Source organism: Leptonychotes weddellii, chromosome 10, assembly GCF_054177405.1.
Source record: "Leptonychotes weddellii isolate Sample4059 chromosome 10, ASM5417740v2, whole genome shotgun sequence".
In the NCBI taxonomy this organism is placed as follows: domain Eukaryota; kingdom Metazoa; phylum Chordata; class Mammalia; order Carnivora; family Phocidae; genus Leptonychotes; species Leptonychotes weddellii.
In genome coordinates this window covers 94,438,921-94,460,108 of record NC_138378.1, presented here as the reverse complement: position 1 = coordinate 94,460,108, position 21,188 = coordinate 94,438,921, and the positions used below count along the sequence as shown (strand labels likewise).

The window sequence follows — 21,188 nt, the reverse complement described above, 5'->3', positions numbered from 1 at the left end:
ATTTTTTCTGTTCTTCTTCAATTTTGGCTTGCTGGAAATAATTTTTTGAGGTACAGGCAGATTAAGCTGGCTCAAAGTAAAAGAAAGCTGAAGTTTGAACAGAGGTAAGACACAAAGGCCAGATACTTTTTTTTTAAGATTTTTTAATTTATTTATTAGAGAGAGCGAGAGAGCACAAGGGGGGAGGGGCAGAGGGAGATGCAGGGAGCCTGCTGCAGAGCTCAATCCCAGGACCCTGAGATCATGACCTGAGCCCAAGGCATCCGCTTAACTGACTGAGCCACCCAGGTGCCCCAGAAGGCCAGACTCTTAACCCCTAATCTATACTCTGCTTTATAGTATACTTTTTAAATTTTCTCTTATGGAGGGGTGCCTGGGTGGCTCAGTCGGTTAAGCATCTGCCTCCAGCTCAGGTCACGATCCCAGGGTCCTGGGATCCAGCGCCACATTGGGCTCCCTGCTCAGTGGGGAGTCTGCTTCTCCTCTGCCCCTCCTCCCTGCTTGTGTGCTCTCTCTCCCTCTCTATCTCAAATAAATAAATAAAATCTTTTAAAAAAATAAAATTTCTCTTATGCTAAGCCAAAATCTGCCTCCTTGCCACGCATTTAGAGTCAACGATTGTTAGATTCTAACGGTATAGAATACAGAGAAGAAAACCACAGTGTCTGCCATCAGGGAGTTTACAGTCTCACAAAACTGTGAGAAGCACAGAAAAGGGGCAGAAAAGCAGACAGGAAGATACAGGGAGGATGCTAAAGCTAAATCTTAAAGAATGTGTTGGAATTAGCCAGACAAATGAAGGGGAGGTTGTATACTCCAGGCTGGCCACATAGCCCTAGCCCTTTAAAGCACCCACCCATGTAAGCATCACACTGTAGGGAGCAGGTAAAGGCTAAGATGGACAGTATATCCAGACCACCCTTCTCTTAGCCCATTCTTCATGGGTCTGTGGCTTAGGGTTTCTTTAGTCTCTGTACCAGCTCTCAGTTTTAGCCTCAGGACTTCTTGTCTAACCACCCATTGGATCCACTTTGGCTTACTGACTTCATAATCACCACTCACATTTCAGTATGCCAACAGCTCTGGGAAAGGAATACTGAGCAAGCCTTAGCCCAAAAAGGACCTTACAACCAGGCCATCCACCAGAGGAAGAGAATCAGACCCAGACATATGTGAAACAATGACAGAGTTCCAGGATGTTACACAGCCTAGCCTAGCACAGCTCTGAGCCAGGCTACATGGATTCATATCTCGTCTCTCTGTCCCCTACTGAATGACCTTAGGAAGTTATTTCAAAATGGGGCTCTTATGGAGTCAAAACTAAAATACGTGTAAAGGGATGCCTGGGTAGCTCAGGTGGTTAAGCATCCAACTCTTGGTTTCAGCTCAGGTCATGATCTCATGGGTTGTGGGATCAAGCCCTTTTGTCAGGCTCTGCCCTCAGCAGGAAGTCGGCTTGAGAATCTCTCCCTCTGCCCCTCCCCCTCTCCTGTTCTCTTTCCCTCTCTCTCAAATAAATAAATCTTTAAAAATAAATAAATAAAATACATGTTAAAGTCAGCAGTGCCTAGACCACAACAAGCCCACAAAGTATTAATTACTATTATTTTGAGTATATTTTAGAATTTTTTTTTAACTTATTTTGGTGTAACTATTTTTTTAGTGTTATATTGGTTTTAGGTGTACAATATAGTGATTCAACCATTCCATACATCACTCGATGCTCATCACAAGTATACTCCTTACCCCATCACCTATTTAACCCAATCTCCCACCCCCCTATTTTAGAATGTTTTAAAGGGTGACAGTCATGGGGATGGGAATAGAGATATTATTTAGGAAACAAATGCAATAACATATATAAGAGAACCTGATTTAAGGCCAGGGATGCTGAGGACAGAGAAAAGAGAAAGAACACAAAGATCATTAGAAGGTGGAATTGAAGGTTTGGTGGGGTGAGGAAGAAGGCAAACAATGGGCAACATATAGACTTAGACAATGGGAAGGTCCCAAGAGGGTGATAGCATTTGCCATAGTAAGAGGTGTTAGGGTTATTTGGGGGAAGGTTTTAGCGTTGGGTCAAAGTAAATGATTCTGTTTCATATCTGTTAAGGTTGAGATGCTCAACTAGAAATGTAAAATTAGTGACAAAAAATAGAGTTGAAACTTAGAAAAGATGTCAGGGCTAATTTTTAAATTTTGAGGGTCATAATTTAGGAATATTTATTATCTATTATGTGCCAAACACTATATTAGGTTCTAACAGTGCAACAGGGCATGGTCCCTGAATTCAAGTTGGGCTACAGACAAATTCTCAGATAATTCCCTTACAAGGAGATGAGTACTGAGGTGCAGGAAAGTAGAGCCAGAGGAGATACTAGGTGCTGCTTAGGCTAATAACTTGGCTCTTTTTCAAGCCAATATATATATTTTTAAAAATTTTTTAAAGATGTTTTATTTATTTATTTGAGAGAGAGAGAGCAAGAGTGAGAAAGAGCATGAGCAGGGGAGAGGGAGAAGCAGGCTTCCCGCCAAGGAGGGAGCCCGATTCGGGACTTGATCCCAGGATTCTGGGATCACAACCCAAGCCGAAGGCAGACGACCAACCGACTGAGCCACCCAGGCGCCCCAAGCCAATATATATTTTTAAATTTTCTTTTAATATATATTTTTTAATCGTGTATTCAACATTTATTTACAGGTAAGGTGGAGCTCTGCATGGGGAGTAGGTGGAGATGGATGTCCTCAGGTGTCAGCTTTCAGCTTTCCACACTGATATTATGTGCAATTCAGTTCTGCTCCCAGACTTGCATATGTCCCAGCACAGTGTTTCTCAATGGAGGTTTTATTAACATTTTGGGTAGGACAATTCTTCCTTGTGTGGGACTATCCTCTGTTTCAACACTGCTCCCAGCCACACTGACATCAACCACAAAAATAGCCACATATATTTCCAAATGCCTAGGGTTGGGCTGGGGTGGGGGATGGGAGTGACTGCATTGAGAATGTTTGCCTATCATGTCCTTGAGAGAACTGTCACCCACACCAAACTATTTATCATAGTAGTCCTTTCTATCTCATATAGAATATACCCTGAGACAAGTTCTGATATGTAAAATATCATCCCTCTTATTTCCAATGCTTGGCACCCGAGTGGGGGTTCACGGCCCTCTGTAGATGCACAACCAAGAGTCCACCTGCTCTTTTTCACATAGTTTCTGGGGTCACATAGGAGGGGACCAAATTCAGTCTTCGCAGGTTATGGAAGTCTTCACAGAGGAAGGATCCTCTAGGCTGAGACTTAAAAAACAAGTAGAGAATTAGCCAAGCAAGAAAGTATACTCCAGACAAAGGGTACAGTGGTTACATTCAAAGAAACGAAAGTAGTTCTGTTTAAGGAGAATAACAGATGAAGCTAGTGTGGTAAGCAGGGACCAGTCCATTAAGGAGCACATAAATTGTATTAAATAATTTGTATTTCTTCTTGAGAACAAAAGGGTGCTATTGGTAGATTTTCAGCACAGAAGTAGCATGATCTCATTTGTTCCTTAGAAATACTCCACCAGCTGCAGATGGAGAATGAATTGGAGTCAGGTGGCAGGACTGGAGATGAGTTGGGAGAATAGTTCGGAGGCCATTGTAGCAGTCCAGGTAGGAGAAAATGATGGTCTGAGTTAACATATGGCCTCAGCATCAACATTCAGTCATGTATTTGAATTGTGGGTTAAGATGAATTTTCATAGAGAAAATAAATGGAATAGGCAGAAAATGGGTTCCTAGAAACCCCCCAACATTTAGACCATGAACAAAGGCAGAGAATCTAGCAAAGGAGACTAGGAAGGTGGGATCCAATATGATATGTGGAAATGGAATGGTATGGGAGCCACAGGAGTGCACTACTTAGGACTCCCTTCAAGGAAGCATGTGCTGTAAGGAGTGTGAACCACTGACAGCCTCTAGCCTCCATGCCTTTGGGATCCATCACAGCATTCATGCAGAGGTCTCAGTCTCCCCAGAGGCTTCCAACCAATGACTGAGCACAGCCAGCCATTCCTGCCCAGTGCAATTTGCTCTAATGGGCAATCTTTGCTCTGGGGCACCGCACTGGCATCCCTGAGCTAGTCTCAGAGCTTCCCTGCAGACTGAGGCTCTTCCTACCCAGTCCTTCTTCCTTCTTGCTCTCCTTTCACAAGTATTAAGTCAAGCATTGCCGTCTGAGAGTCTTCCTTCCTACTCTTTCTCCCTTTCCTCTTTATCCTTCACAGGTGCATCTTGCACTTTGAATTCGATTTTGCCATCTGCTGAACTAGTACAATTGATATCAATGCAGCAAAGGAGGGAATTTTAAGAGCGTGATCAAGCTGTGTTAAATGCCAGAGAGAGACTAAGGAGGAGGGAGACAGAAAATTTCATCAGATCTGTCATTATGGAGATCAGTGCTAAATCTAACCATTGAAGTTCATAGTCCCTGTTCTGCTATTGTGTCTCCTCTTAGTTATATTCTCCCAGATCCTCTTCAACATCTCATCCAGACTATGAACTTATTTAATTTGTTAATATCTTTTTAAACTCTGGCACTAAGAAGTGAGTTCAGTATTCCAAATGCAGTCTGGTCAATGTTGACTATAGGGAGATTATAACTACCTGTTATTTGAACACTCTATTATAGCCTAAATTTTGATTCAGTTTTTTTATAGCCACAAAAAACTCAGGGCCACTGTACTGCTCAACATCAGGGAATGCCATTCAGATTATATAATTCTCAAGTCCAACCTGGCCCCTGGGTCCTGATTTTAAAGATCTCCAAAAACCCATATTTGCTCCCCTCTGAATTAGATCATCAGAGGTGCTCTTGAACCCTCATTGTCATAAAATGCCAGAGAAAGAAACCTGGTCTCATGCATCCTACTGTAAAGTTCCTGCCTTGCCAACAGTTTATCAGACCAGATATCATCTTCTCATCACCAAGCCATATATAACAACACCATGAACAAAACAGGGCACAGAGTACCTCTACCCAATATTGCTTCCAGGTGAGATCTTGCAAAGACAAAAGCCTAGAACCTTGTTTAGATAGACAAGAACTTCCAATCTTCTTGAGAAGCCAGGATTTCAAAGGGGTGCTCTTTGGCTAGCACTGTAGGTAACTGATATCTTTTTAGACTTAGCTAATCCTTGAGGGGTGCAGGCTGTGTGAAAAATAGACAACAAAGTATCAAAGGATTACAAGGAAGAACAGGTGGAATACAGGCTGGGTAAGAGACTAAGAGATGCTGAGATAATCTTATTGATGAAACTCCTGATTATATTCATCTTTTATCACATGATAGATTAGAGCGTAGTATTTGCCTGGTTCCCTTTTATATAATATCTAGCCTACAGTTCCCCTTAGATATCCCCAGTTAAACGGTTGCCAGTACCTTCGTTCCCAAATACAGCGAGGCCACTGCTGGACCAGATCTAGTTGGTCCAGAACAAATGTGGTTACATACACTCTGTTTCCAGAGTAGATTACTGCCCAGAGTATTATCCTGCTGGCCTTTTTAAAAAGAAGCTTTATTAAAGAAGAAGAAGAAGGTAGCGGGAGGGGAAGAATGAAGCGGGGGAAATCGGAGGGGTGGACGAACCATGAGAGACGATGGACTCTGAAAAACAAACAGGGTTCTAGAGGGGAGGGGGGTGGGGGGATGGGTTAGCCTGGTGGTGGGTAATGAGGAGGGCACGTTCTGCATGGAGCACTGGGTGTTATGCACAAACAATGAATCATGGAACACTTCATCTAGAACTAATGATGTAATGTATGGGGATTAACATAAGAATTAAAAAAAAAAGAAGCTTTATTCTAGTTACTCTTACTGCCTTAGGAGGACTCCAACCCCTACCCCCAACAAAACCTGTAGTAAAGCAATCTGCTTAAAGATCTAAAAGTTCATCATTTTGGGGAAAAAAAAAAATCCTCTAATTTGGTTTAACCTGGACTGAAGGTTTGTTTTCTTGATCAAAACAAACAAAAAATAGAAATAAAAGCTCTGTTAAATAATTCAAATAACATGCCAGGAGTTTTCTATTATTCCTTACTCCCTGCTCATAGTTCAAGGTGATGTATAGATAACCCAAATCTCAAACTGACCCAGATCACTGCTCCAGGGGATGGATCCATTTGCTGGGTCTGGGCTCATAGCAAACCCCATTTAGTTTCAGAGGTAGACTTCAGTGATTCATCGTCTTATATGACACCCAGTCCTTATTACATCTCGTGCCCTCCTTAATGTCCATCACCCAGTTATCTCATCCCCCTACCCCCCCATATGAACTTTAAATGCCAAAAAGTATAACACTCTTAAGTTGCTGATGCCAATATTTAGGGTTTACCTCTCACTTAGAGTGAGCACTCTCCAGTCATTCCAAATAAATCCAAAACACCATGTCTGCAAATCTGAATGCGGTCTGTTTTCTGCTATGTGGTGCAAGTCTTTTAATTAGGCTCTCTGGCCCCATTCTCTTCTGCTTCTTATCATACTACACCTGGGCAATAAACATGTCTCTTAAAATGCCAACAGTAGAAATATGGAAGTCCTGAGGGAAAGCTAAATTTGGAATGAATGTGAGTTCACTTTGAAGCATGTTGGGTTTGAGGAGATGGAAGGGCCTTAAGGAGGGGACATCACAAGGACAGTCACAGATTTAGGAAGTACAAAAGGGAATTACATCGTGATGTGTAAATGTGAGTCATAGAAATAGAGATGGTAGAATCATGGGATCTCCAAGAGAAAAGGCTGAGAGTGTAGAGCAGTGGTGAGCAACCTGTTTTTCTTTCTTCTTCTTCTTCTTTTTTTTTTTAAAGACCATTTAGGAGCACCTGGGTGGCTCAGTGGGTTAAGCGTCGGACTCTTGATTTTGGCTCAGGTCATGATCTCGGGGTCATGAGATCAAGCCCTGCAACGGGCCTGCTTGAGATTCTCTCTCTCTCCCTCTGCACACCCCTTCTAAAAAGAAAGAAAGAAAGAAAGAAAGAAAGAAAGAAAGAAAGAAAGAAAGAAAGAAAGAAAGAAAGAATAACTTAAAAGAAGGAGAAAATGTTTATGAACCTTATTTTTAAAACATTCAAAATGAAAATAGTGTTACTGACTTCAATAACAAGAACTTATGTTCTGGGGTGATTATTAAGATATGAATATCTGTTCTTCTCTCAGGCAGTGTTTTCTAGCCTGTCCTAGCTTGCTATATTTGTGATGTGGAGTTTAAGGTACGGGGACTGTAGATAGGAGTGGAGAAGTGAGAAGAGAAGGGGGATAAGTTAGCCAGAAAGGAGCTAAGTCAACCTTTAAAGTGTTGGAAGAAAGGGAGAAGGGAGATGACCAAAAGCCCAATGAACTGGGTTCTAGAGAAAGAGTTTGGAAGTTATATGTGAGACTAGAGGAAATAGAATGGAACTCAAGGGGGGCTCTGTAACCATAAATGGGGTCCTCTGATGTTCTTTGAGAGCAATAAATGTAAATAAAGTTCGGAATATCTTTTTAAAATTACTGTGATCCTGAGCAGAATCTGAGGTGTGTGGGAACCTCAGAACTTATTAGGGTTGCAAGAAGAATGCGAATGAGAAATTTGGCAATGGTTCTGAACTGCTAAAATGTTATCTGCTCATCCTAAGAAGTCATGACACAGAAACAGCTCTCAAATCTTTTATAACTTAATTTACATTGCTTTTTAGAGCTTCTGTATGTTTTCACATTTATATCTTATGTTACCTCTGGAATGATTCCTTAAATTATTATCATCCATAATTTACAGATGGGGAAATTGAAGCTTAGAGAAGTGAAAGCCAGAAACAGATCAGAATTAATGATTAGTTCCAGTCAATTGAACATCTACTGAGCCTTGCTTACTGAGATTCAGGTTGTGCTATATACTGGGGACATAAAAATGATGAAAATGTGCATGCCATCCTCAGCCATTATACCATTCTTTCTTTACTCTTTCCAGTTCTCTCAGAGAGGATTGATATCTCCTCTAAGCCTGGGCCAGGCTGCTTCATAACAAGATCCAACTCGGAGCATCGCTGACACAAACAGCAAGTTTACAGGAAGAATCAATTCCAGGGCACTCTGACAGTTTCATGCATGTGATGTAGTAATCAGAATTGCAAGACAAGGAAGAGATGGGAACTCTTATACGCTATTGAGTGGAGATTAAATTGGTACAATTACATTGGAAGGCAATTTGGCAAAATCTATGAAAACAAAAGATGCCCTTATCTTACAATCTAACAATTCCACTTCGCTATATATATCCAAGAAACTCTCCCTTAAATGCATAAGGACACATGGAAATGATTATTCAGTGAAGCATCATGTATAACAGGAAAATAATTGGAAACAACCTAAATGTTCATCAACCTGAGAGTGGTTAAGTAAATTGTTGTATGATCACACAGCAGAATACTATATAGTTAAAATACATGAACTAGAACTGGAGCTATAATATGCATCAATCTCAAAAAAATAGACTAGTGAACATAAGAAAGTAGAAGAGATACATAAAGCATGCTATCGTTTATATTAACTTTAGAACCATGAAACAATAGTACATATTTCTATGTGTGATAAACATTTTAAAATACTCACAGTAATAGTAACTCCTAAATTCAGGATAGTTGTTACCTCTGCTGAAGAAGAAGGATAATGACAAGAGTATGCAGAAGACTTTAGCCAAATATGGCAAATATGGCAAAAAGTAAATATTTGACAAAATCTGGTTGGAAAGGCGAGTTCATATTATTTTCTATACCCTGTATGCTTGAAATATTTCATTTAAAAGTGTATAGGGGCCTTCAACCCTGGAATTCTGGGATTTTCTTTTCTTTGTTGCAGAAATTTCTTTTTTTTTCTTTTTCTCATGTTGCAATTCCATCCATTTTTTCATATTTAATTCAAGTCTCACTGCCTTATTGAGAATTTCTGTGACAATCTTGTCAGTCTATACTATGCTTTATAAAGTTCTATAGGTCTATAAAATTCTCTTGTATTCTATGATGATTTTATCAAAATGACTTTCATTCTTCTGAGTATGCTTAAGCCACATATTAGATACTGAGAAAGAGTAGAAAAAGAATAAAATTCTCTTGTACACTATGTTTGTATGACCAGAATTCTTTCATGTTGTTGTTTAAATATATATTGCCTTGCATTAATATTTGGCTTTATTGTACACAAACCTTGTTTCTCCAATTATATTGTAAGAGCCTTAAGAGCAGGGACAATGTCTTGAACTTTTAAAATTCTTCCCCAGTGCCCAGTGGAGCCTAATCAAATACTTAGTAATGAAAAGTGATACATAAACCAATAATTATTACCCTTCCTACAAAACCTTTCTATAGAAAATTGAAAATACTAGTTGGAGCTACATTTGCTTTTATTTTCCCAGAGAGAGAATAGTAATGAGCTATGAAATGACCAAAACTCAGGCAGCAGAAGGAAAAAAAAGAAATAACGGGTTTGTATATTACACATTCTGGATAATCAGCTCTTAAATGATTAAGTGTGGAAAATCTCTTATGACTAAAAGCAGATTTTAAAAATTTGTTTTATGACTATGGACTTGTTTTATAGATCATTTCCAGTGTTCAGATGATCCCAGGCCAAACTTACAAATTATTTTGGAAAGACATTTCCTCTTCCGATATGCTACATAGCCACACAAAAAACACCTTGTTATCATTCTGCCTTCATTCCAATATTTATTGGGCTACACATGGGAATGGTGGTCCAGGGAAACTAAAACACAAAAGGTGTTCCACCTGTGGAATCAAAAAAGGGTTTTGGAGAACAACAAATTACTTTGAGTCTAATTTACCCTTAGTACCTCTTGTAAAAAGTGTTTGGTACTTGGGGCAACCAGGTTGCTTGAAACCTCTGAGTAAAAGGTTGGTCTACATTAGTCAAGGATTAAAGCTAAAGAGCACAGGGAATGGTGAGAGGTCTGGACTACATTGTCTCTCCTCCGAACCAAAAGTTGGGTATTGAGGCATGAGATAAATCGAAGAATCAGTACAGCTACTTTTAGTAAAAGCAGCAGCTGCCAGGTCAAAACTACTACCACGTTGTGTCTGAGGAGTTTCCCATGAAACTTAGTACTATTTTATTAAACCAAGCCACTATTTTGTGGTTCTTTGGCTTAAGGACTCTAACACTAAATATAGTTCTCTAAATTAAAACTTACCTACATCTGTATATACAACTGCATTTTTTTTTCTTTTTAAAGATTTTATTAGAGAGAGAGCACAAGCAGGGGGAGCAGCAGAGGGAGAGGGAGAAGCAGGCTCCCAGCTGAGCAGGGAGCCCGACGCGGGGCTGGATCCCAGGACCCTGAGATCATGACCTGAGCCGAAGGCAGACGCTTAGCTGACTGAGCCACCCAGGCGCCCCACGACTGCATTTTTATTTTTTTTAAAGATTTTATTTATTTATTTATTTATTTGTGAGAGAGAATGAGAGAGAGAGAGAGCATGAGAAGGAGGAAGGTCAGAGGGAGAAGCAGACTCCCTGCCGAGCAGGGAGCCCGATGCGGGGCTCGATCCAGGGACTCCAGGATCATGACCTGAGCCGAAGGCAGTCGCTTAACCAACTGAGCCACCCAGGCGCCCCACGACTGCATTTTTAATGCCACAGTATACCTCAGGGAATTATGTTTCTTCTTACCCTCCTCTATCTCTATGTCATTTGTATCGGAGCGAAGACAACTAAAGGCACAAAAATATCTTGCAGTTTGGTAAGAGATCATATATTCCCTCATTTTCACTTATTTGTAAATGTTAATGTTGAAGCAAAACCCCGAAGCAAAGTGGCCAGAGTATTCCTATGGTAATGAGGAGCCTTATCATTGGTCTCGCAATTTTACCTTTCCCTAAATAAAGTGAAGTAAGAATATAATGCTATTATATAGATAATATATATATTTAATAGGGCGCCTGGGTGGCTCAGTTGGTTAAGTGACTGCCTTCGGCTCAGGTCATGATCCTGGAGTCCTGGGATCGAGTCCCGCATCGGGCTCCCTGCTTGGCGGGGAGCCTGCTTCTCCCTCTGACCCTCCCCTCTCTCATGTACTCTCTCTCATTCTCGCTCTCTCAAATGAATAAATAAATCTTTAAAAAATATATATATATATATATATTTAATAGACTGGGTTTTCAAAGTTCCCTAAAGGATAAGTGTTTGTAACTTAGAATTAATTTCCCATGGAAATACTGTGATTATGGTTAGATTTAAAACCTAATATATTGGTAGGTGTGAGAGGATAGTTGATTAAGAAATTGTATCTCGTTTTCTTGTCTATAAACTTACCATAGGAGAACGAGAAGTCTTTTTCCCTCCTCCATTCTAGAGGGAGGGTTAAGATGGTGATTTTCTAAAGTCTCAGGGAGGCAGAAAACACAACTATCTGGCAGGGGAAGGGTTCCAAAAAAAAAAAAAAAAAAAAAAAGAAAGGGAAATGGCTTGGCTTCAGGAGAATTTGGATCTGTTGAACCCAGAAGGAGTGAGAACCAGACAAGAGTCAGTTTCCATAATGGTAAGGATCTATGTCTACTCCCAGATAACAGATCAGAATGGTATGCACCTTTGATGAGGATGTCAGCAAGGATATCTTGTCTCAGAAGGAGTAAATTAATTTATGCTAAGCTGAAATAAGTCAAGGGTACATATTATGAACTCTAGGGTTACTATTAAGAGAATAGTAAAATTATGTATAAAATTATGTATAGTAATGCATAAATAGAAGAGAGATAGCATAGTAATTTTTAAAATTAGTTAATGAAATCAAAGGAAGGCAAGAACGAAGATAAAAAGGACCAAGTAACCAGTAAGATAAATAGAAAACAAACAGTAAGGTGCTAGCTATGAATCCAAATATATCATTAATTACCATCAATATAAATGGCATAATTTTCCATTAAAAACCAAAGATTTCCATACTGATTTTAAATATATGGGGCGCCTGGGTGGCTCAGTCAGTTAAGCATCTGACTCTTGATTTTGGCTCAGGTCATGATGTCAGGGTTGTGAGATGAGGCTCTGTGCTCAGCGGGGAGTCTGCTTGAGATTCTGTCACTCTCCTTCTGCCTGCCCCACCCCTGCTCATGCATGCACATGTGTGTGTATGCACTCCATCTCTCTCTCTAAAATAAACATAAATCTTTTTTAAAAATAAATATATATTTAATAATGTAATATTATAATAAATATATATGTGGTTTTTCAAAAGATATAAAAGTTACAATCTAAAATAATACCACAGAAGTCCCTGAGGGCTGAGAGTGTGCCATGCCCCTTCAGACTAGCTGCTTCCATTAGATTTCCATGGTCATAGTCCCAATTTGAAGCTGTAGTGCCTCTGGATGAGGGTAGTGCTGGGCTATGGACTTTTCACAGAGAGAGGTCAGGGACAGGGTCAGTATTATGGGCATGTGTGTATCTTCCCAAGTTCTCTTACAGTCCCTGCTGGGACTCCCCGACTTATTTTGGTTGGTTCCTACTGCTACTTCTTTTACAAAATAGACTTTGTAGAACTGATTAGATCACCTTGTTTATTTAATGTGAGTTTGTGCCTTTTTCATCTCAATCTTCCGAAACAGGTATATTGGGGAAAAAAGCAGTCTAATAAAATCCTAGACAGAGGAAAAGTAAACAAACAAACAAACAAATAAATAAAATAACACCACAGAAAAGTTAAAGGTAAAAGAAAGAAAGACATTTTATGCAAACACTAACCCAAAGTAAGCCGATATATCTATACAACAATAGAAAAAGTAGACTTTAAGGAAAGAAGCATTATTAAAAATAAAATGTGATATTTCACAATAATAAAAATATTAACCTATCAGGAAGATGTAAGAATTCTACTTTTGTATACAACTAACAACAAACTATAAAATCTATAAAACAAAGGAATTGCAGAAACTGCAAAGAATAATAGGGAAATCTATAATCACAGCAGGAGGCCTTAATACATCTGTCAGTGTCTGAAAGAATAAGGAGGCAAAAATTAATAAAGGTACACAACATTTAAACAACATGATTAACAAAGTTGACACAATTGACGCACATGGAATATTTCATGCAACAACTGCAGAATTCACTTTTGTCTCATGTGAGCAGTGAATATTTACTAAAAGTGACAATAACTTGGCCATAAAGCAAGCCTCACCACATATCAAAACATTGAAATTATACAGAGTATGTTCTTTGAGCAGAGGGGAATTAAGCTAACAGTCAACAATTTTTTAAAAAGTACAAATTTCCCAAACACATAGAAATTAGGCAGTATACTTCTAAATAATCCATCAGTCAAAGAAAAAACAACAATGGAAGTGAAAAAAACATTTTGAACTAAATAAAAATAAAAATATGACATATCAAAATTTTAAGATGCAGCTAAAACTGTGTTTGGTGGGAAAATTGTAATCTTAAGTGCTGAAATTTATAACTTTAAACAAGAATAACTTAAGTATCCATCTCAAGAACTTAGAGAAAAAACAATTAAACCTTAAGAAAGTATAAAAAAGGTAATGATAAAGAGAAAAAAATTAATGGAAAAAATATACAGTAGAGAAGAGTCACTGAAAAAAATAAACTGGTAAATTCATAGCAAGACAGATCACATATATAAAACAAAAACAAAAACAAAAGCAAAAAGGGTACATATTACTTCTATCAGGCTTGGAAAAGGGCACATCACTATGCGTCCCACAGACATTACAAAGTTGAAGTGAAAATATTTTAGACAACTTAATGTGAATAAATTTGAAAATTTAGATGAGATGGGAAATTCCTAGGACAACCCAACTTACAATAAGTGACACCAAAGAAATAGAAAATAGACCTATATCAATCAAAGAAACAAAACAGTGATTAAAAATCTTCATACAATAGATCTCTGGATTCTGATGATTTCACCAGTGTTCTTCCAAATATTTAAGGAAGAAGTAACACCAATTGTGTATAAACTCTTTCAGAGAACAGAAAAAGGAAATGCCAACATATTTTATGAGGTCAATAAAATGTTAATCCCCAAACCTCAGAAGGTCATTACAAGAAAGGAAAATTACAGACCAATCTCTCTGTTATCAAAGATGAAAAAACTTCTGGGGAACTTGGGTGGCTCAATTGGTTAAGCGTCCGACTCTTGATTTTGGCTCAGGTCATGATGTCAGGGTCATGAGATTGAGCCCCATGTTAGGTTCCATGCTCAGCAGGGAGTCTGCTTGAGATTCCCTCTCCCTCTTCCTCTGCCCCTCCCTCCACTCTTTCTCTAAAATAAACAAATAAATCTTTAAAAAAAGATGAAAAAAATTCTAAATTAAATATCAGCAAAACAAATCCAGTAATGTATTAGACATAAAATGTGTGTTTATTTCAAGTATTCAAGGCTGGTTTAACTCTAAAATCTCATTATACACCCAACTAATAGTATAAATGAAAAAATATATATATATATGTACATTCATCCTTGTAGATACAGAAAAAGAATTTGATAAAATTTAACATTCATTCATGATTTAAAACTCTTAGCAAACTAGGAATTTCCTCTTTTTGGTAGTCTTTTATTTTGAAATAATTTTAGACTTCTAGAAAAGTTGCAAAAAAGAGAAAGAACTCCTGTATCACCCTCACCAAGATTTGTAATTATTTACATTTTATCACATTTATTAATGCCTCTCTGTCTATATCACTTTTCTGAACCATTAGGAGTAAGACATATCTCTTTATCACTAAAATACTTTAGTGCGTATTTTTTAAGGACAATCCGCTTGTATAACACAGTAAAACTACCTAAACTGGGATATATTATCTAATGTAATCTACAGACCTTACTAAATCTCACCAATTTTCCTAATACTATTTTTTGTAATTAAAAAAAAAAGTGTTTTTCTGGTCCAGGATCCAATCCAGGAACACATAGTACATTAGTTATCATGTCACTTTAGTCTTTTAAACCAAAATATTTCATTATCTTTACTTTTTATTTTACGACCCTGACATTTTGAAGAGTAAAAGCTTGTTATTAAGTAGAATGTACCTCTACTGGGTTCAATTAATGTTTCCTCATGAATAGCTTCAGATACTGCATTTTTGGCAGGAATACCGAAGAAGTGCTATTATACCTGTGACGGTGTATTACATCAGGATGCCCATGGTGTTGGTTTGTCCCACTACTGGGAATATTGACTTTAATCACCCAGTCAAGGTGATGTCTGTCAGGTTCCTCGATTGTAAAATTACATTTTCTTCTTTGTAACTAAAGTATTTTACGTGGAGATATTTTGAGACTATGTAAATATCTTGTTTTTCATTAAATTGCACCCACTAATTTTTAACATCTTTTGATGATTCTTTCCTGAATTAATAATTACTCTGATTACAAAGTAATGATTTTCCAATCCAATCATTCCTTATATATTTATTGGTTAGAATTCCAAAAGTGGGTCAGAGACTTGAACAGGAACTTCAAAAAAGAGAATACCCAAGTGGCCAATAAACACAGCATAAGTACAAGTTAAAAATTGGAAGATGTGATACAACTAGAACTCTCTTCGATGCTGCTGGTGAGAATGTAAATTGGTAAAGCACTTTGGAAAACTGGCAGTTTCTAAGAAAGCTAAATATGTGCATAACCTATAAGCCAGCAATTTCAGTCCTATTTGCAGTGGCCAAAGTTTGGAAGCAACCAAAGTGTCCACCCATAATACATATAAATTATGTATATCTGTGCAATCCAATGATACACAGAATGAGAATGGATGAACTGCTGCTACACATGCATGAAGCTTATAAACATGTCGAGTGAAAGAAACAGTACACAAAAGGGTGCATTTGTTTAAGGTTCAATAACAGAAGAGAATAGGTTACTGTGATAGAAGTCAGGACTAGGGTTATCTGACAGGAGGTTGTAATTGATTGGGAGCATAAGGGGGCTTCTAGAGTGCTAGTAGTCCTCCTTGATCTTCATACTGGTCACATGGGTGTGTTTACTTTGTGAAAATTCATTGAGATCCCACCCTCATGATTTGTACCATTTTATTTATTTATGATATTTTCAATAGGAGGTTATTTAAAAAGTTACACTCACATGAATACTTGTGTAACAGTCATAACACAGAGCACAATTTACAACCAAGTAAACTCTATTTGCTTGAATTTGCCCAATCTGAGACTATCTTATAAATGGAAATCCAAACATACAAAACAGGAAAATACTTGTAGCACAAAAGCACTTTTCACTTTACAGAGCAAAACATCAAATGCATGAAAGGAACAGGATAACACCCATAGCAGATCCATTTCTCAATTTTGTAAATTTATCCTAAGGAAAAAAATAACACACAAAGCTTGCTGTGAACATGTTCATTTTAAACATTATGTCTGCCAACAAAACACTAAAATCAACTCAAATATCCAACCACTGGATCAAGAGTTAATAAATTATGATATGCCAGTACAAGAAAATAACATACATTAAAAATGATGTATAGAAGACTTTATAGAAATACTAAACATTTCTGCAGGTACAATGTTAGGTAGCAAAATCCTAATGTAAGATGATATGCATACCATGATGCTAACTACATATAAGTGAACCAATAGGTAAAATGAAAATATAAAAACCTTGTGTTGGAGTCATAGATTTATGAATTTTTTTTGAGGGTTAAACTTCCTTCCATTCCGTATGAATATTCTGTCTCTCTCTTTTTGAAGATCTAATTGGCTTTATTAAATGATTCATGAATGGGACAGCATCCCATCTAGCAAGTAGAAGGGCCCTCTTTTCCATGAATATTTTTTATTATTATTCGGTCAGTTAGAGTTCTTTTGTTGCAAGCAATAGAAACTAACTTAAATTTTAAAAAAGAGATTTATGGAGACATAGAGGAATAACTTACAGAATCAAAGGAATAACTAAATGCTCAAGAGGAAAGAAGAGCCAGGAAGTTTATAGAGATCTTAGAAACTAAATTCTCTAACCAATTCTCTGGTATTCTGCCTCTTGATGACTTGTTTTTTTTTTTTTTTTTTTTAAGGTTTTATTTATTTATTTGAGAGAGAGAGAATGAGAGAGAGCACATGAGAAGGGGGAGGGGCAGAGGAGAAGCAGACTCCCTGCCGAGCAGGGAGCCTGATGCGGGACTCGATCCCGGGACTCCAGGATCATGACCTGAGCCGAAGGCAGTCGCTTAACCAACTGAGCCACCCAGGTGCCCCTGATGACTTGTTTTAAATGCCTTCTGTTCCTGTGTGCCTCTACTCAAGATTCAAATTATTGGGAGAGAAAATCTGATTGTCCTGAGTCAAGTACCCACCTTGACCTTTGATTGGCAACCACCTCAGAACAACCTGGAGTTGGGGAAAGGCACTTTCCTAAGAAGGAGGCAGGTAGTATTGTTACCAGGTGAACAGGAAGCCCAAAGATGCTGGGTGGAGAAAGCAACCGGTCCATGAAATCTTAATCATCTTTTCAATAAATCAGAATATTACTACCTTCTTCTTATAGTAAATGAAAATATGCTTATTGTAGAAAATTTGCACAATTTAGAAAAGTATATAGTAAAAGAGTAATGAAAAACAAGCATCCTTTATCCCACTATCCATAACCTTGTGTTTATTATCCATTGCTGCATAACAAATTAACCTCAAAACTAGGGTGCCTAGAGACAGAAAGTAGATTAGTGGTTGCCTAGGGCTGGGAGGACTGGGGATGATAGCTAAAGAGGACCGGATTTCTTTTTTTTTTTTCAGGGTTTTTTTTTTTTTATCATGTTCTAAAATTGGATTGTGGTAATGGTTGCACAATTCTGAATATACTAAAACCACTGAACTTTTAATGGGCGAATGTTAAGGTATGTGAATTATATCTTAATAAAGCTGTATTTAAAAAATAGTAGGTAACCAACTATCCCAGTTTGCCCAGACCTTTCTGGTTTTAGCATTGACAATCTCATATCCCAAGGAAACCCTTCAGTCCTGGTAAAACCTGGACAGCTGATCATCCTATACAAAATGGAACAGCTTAAATCAATAAACATTTGTTATCTCCTAGTTTCTCTGGATCAAGAATCCAGGAGGAGGAGCGCCTGGGTGGCTCAGCTGGTTAAGCGTCTGCCTTCGGCTCAGGTCATGATCCCAGGGTCCTGGGATCGAGCCCAGCATCGGGCTCCCTGCTCCGCGGCAAGCCTGCTTCACCCTCTCCCACTCCCCCTGCTTGTGTTCCCTCTCACACTGTCTCTCTCTCTCTCTCTCTGTCAAAAAAAAAAAAAAAAAAAAAAAAAAAAAGAATCCAGGAGGAGCTTAACTGGGAGACTCAGCGTCTCTTAGAAGGTTGCGGTCAAGATGTCAGTAGGGCTGAGGTCATCTGAGGGCTTGACCTGGGCCGGAGGATTTGCTTCCAAGCTTACTTGTGTGGTTTTGCCATAAGGCCTCAATGTCTTGCCATGTGGGTCTCTCCACAGAGAGCCCTCATGACATCGCAAATGGCTTTCCCCAATAGCGTATGATCTGAGAGAAAGAGCCAGAGACTAACATGGATGCTGTAGAGTCTTTTATAACCTAATCTTGAAAGTTGTGTGTCATCACTTCTGTCGTCTTTGATTAGTCACACAGATCAAGTCTTGAACAGTATGAGAGGGAACTACACAGGGGTGTGACTACTAGGAAGCAATAGTCACTGGGCTGTCCTGGAGGTTGGCTCCCATAAGCTGTAATGCCAACTCTAACCCTATCAGCATTTTACTAACATTTTGCTGATTTTTTAAATTAAAACAGACCCGTTATGGAAGAACATATGGACAATGTAAGAGTACAATAGAAAAACCTGTTATAATGAATACTTTGTGTTTAAATTTTACTTCTATCTCTGATTAGATAGGATAGATCTCTAGATGTGCAATTATTAGAGCACATGGTTTAAGTATCTTAAGACTTCTTACATATTGCCAAAATGCTTTTTGGATATTTGCATTGTATCAGAGTGCCCATTTGCCATATCCTAGCTAGCCTTAAGTATTTTTGTTAGTAACTCTGCCAATTTCTATGTGAAAAATTGTATCTCCTTGTTTCAGAGGGCCTTTTTAACAGTAAGGTTAAACATTTTTCCATGTTCAGTGGCCATTGCTAATAAGTAAGCATGTAACAGGCCATAAATCCTTTCCAGATACATTCATGCATTCATTTAATATTTGTTGAGTGCCTACGGTAAGAACCCGGAAGTGTCCCGGCTCCCAGGAGGCTCAGAGATTGGAGAAGGAAGCATTTCGATACATTCTAATTTGAGGAAATATTTAAAAAGCACAGAGTCAAGGGGCGCCTGGGTGGCTCAGTCGTTAAGTGTCTGCCTTCGGCTCAGGTCATGATCCCAGGGTCCTGGGATCGAGGCCCACATCGGGCTCCCTGCTCTGTGGGAAGCCTGCTTCTCCCTCTCCCACTCCCCCTGCTTGTGTTCCCTCTCTCGCTGTGTCTCTCTCTGTCAAATAAATAAATAAAATCTTAAAAAAAAAAAAAAGTATAGAGTCAAGAAACCACTGGTGTGCTTAGGAAGACTGCAAGTACTTTTCTCTTGTTGGAGCATCAAGTACAGAGGTAGAGGATGAGGGAGGGAGTAGAGAATCAGACCAGACTACGGAGCTCAAATAGGATCTTGTTGGCTTTCTCAGCCCTATTAAGGTTAGACCTTATCCCTGAGGGTAAGGGGAAGGCAGGAAAGAGTTTTTTGGTTTTTGTTTTCTTGTTTTTTAGGTAATCTCTATGTCCAACGTGGGGCTCGAACACATGACCCCTAGATCAAGTGTTGCATGCTCTACTGACTGAGGCAGTCAGACACCCCAGGGAAGAGTTGTAAACATGGGAGTGAGATAATCAGATTTGTGTTTTTGGAATCTCCCTTTGGGTAAAGTGTGGAGGAAAAAAACAGAGAAGGGTAATAATGGAAGTAGGATGGATGGCCAGATAGGAAACAGTTATAGTCCAGGAAAGACATGGAGATGGTCTGATCCTGGGGACCAGTGGGAAGGATACTGAGAAATACTTGAGGTTTAAATAGCATCCCTTGTCCCAGTCTAGGTTTCTGAGAAAATTAAGTAATAAACGATTGGCAGATAGACTCCCAAACATGCCATTTTTGGCTGAAAAAACTGGTGAAGGTTTTAGCTGAGTGTGAAAGCCAAATGAGATGCTAAGTAAACCCCCGGATCAGGGCAGGCCTCTCTGAGGTAAATGTGGTGTGCCTCTTCAGAAATAAAGGACGTATTACCCTGGCTTCTGGGAGTGCTGTGAGAACCCTCAGCCAGCAGCCCTCTTTTGGGATGGCCTTGGCTATAGAGAACCACTAGCCCAAAGTCATGTTTCCTTCTTGGAGTGGCTGGCATCCAATGACAGATCAGAGTGGGGAATATCAAGTCTTGGTCCCCTAGCCCCAGTTTGAGACAACTTTGAGAGGCCATCTCAGCTTTGGAGCCAGCCCCCTGAAGGTCATCTGAAGACTTTATTGATACTGAATCTCAGCTCCGCTTCTCCCTTTGTTCAATCTTGCCTCCCTCCTCTCCCCTCTCTTTCCCTTCCTGTTCCTCTTCTTCTTATCCTAAACCTTATCATGCCCTTTCTCTTCTTTTTCTTCCCTTCCCTTCCTTTCCTTTCCCTTTCCTTCCCTTCCCTTCCCTTCCTTTCCCTTCCCTTCCTTTCCTTTCCCTTCCCTTCCCTTCCCTTCCCTTCCCTTCCTTTCCCTTCCCTTTCCTTCCCTTCCCTTCCTTTCCCTTCCCTTCCCTTCCTTTCCCTTCCCTTCCCTCCACAAGTATTGATCCTGAGAGTACTGCCTAATAAACCTCCTATACGCTAATACCTATCTCAGCGTCTGCTTCCCAGGGAGCCCGAACTGGGACGTCCTCTGGGGAATGCTGCACCTGGATAATTATTAGAATGTGTGTCCCTGTAGGGGTGCCTGTCAGGCTCAGTTGGAAAAGCCTGCAACTCTTAATGTTGGGGTTGCGAGTTTGAGCCCCACGTTGGGTGTAGAGATTATGAAAAAAAAAAAAAAAAAAAAACTTAAGAAAGGAATGTGTTTCCTTGTAGCTAGCAGCCAAGAGAATGAAGGGTGGCTCAGAAGATGCCCAATTTGTCCTTTCCAAATTTACAAATCATGGGTCCCTCCAC

At 39.1% G+C, this 21,188-nt stretch overlaps 1 non-coding gene across 1 annotated transcript; it reads left to right on the top strand.

Annotated features, from left to right (window-relative positions):
• Nucleotides 1-9,023: 9,023 nt before the first annotated feature.
• LOC115943665 (small nucleolar RNA SNORD59) lies at nt 9,024-9,098 on the top strand. The gene has a single exon (XR_004078250.1). It is a non-coding gene; the product is annotated as a small nucleolar RNA SNORD59 (small nucleolar RNA).
• The last annotated feature ends 12,090 nt before the right edge of the window (nt 9,099-21,188 follow it).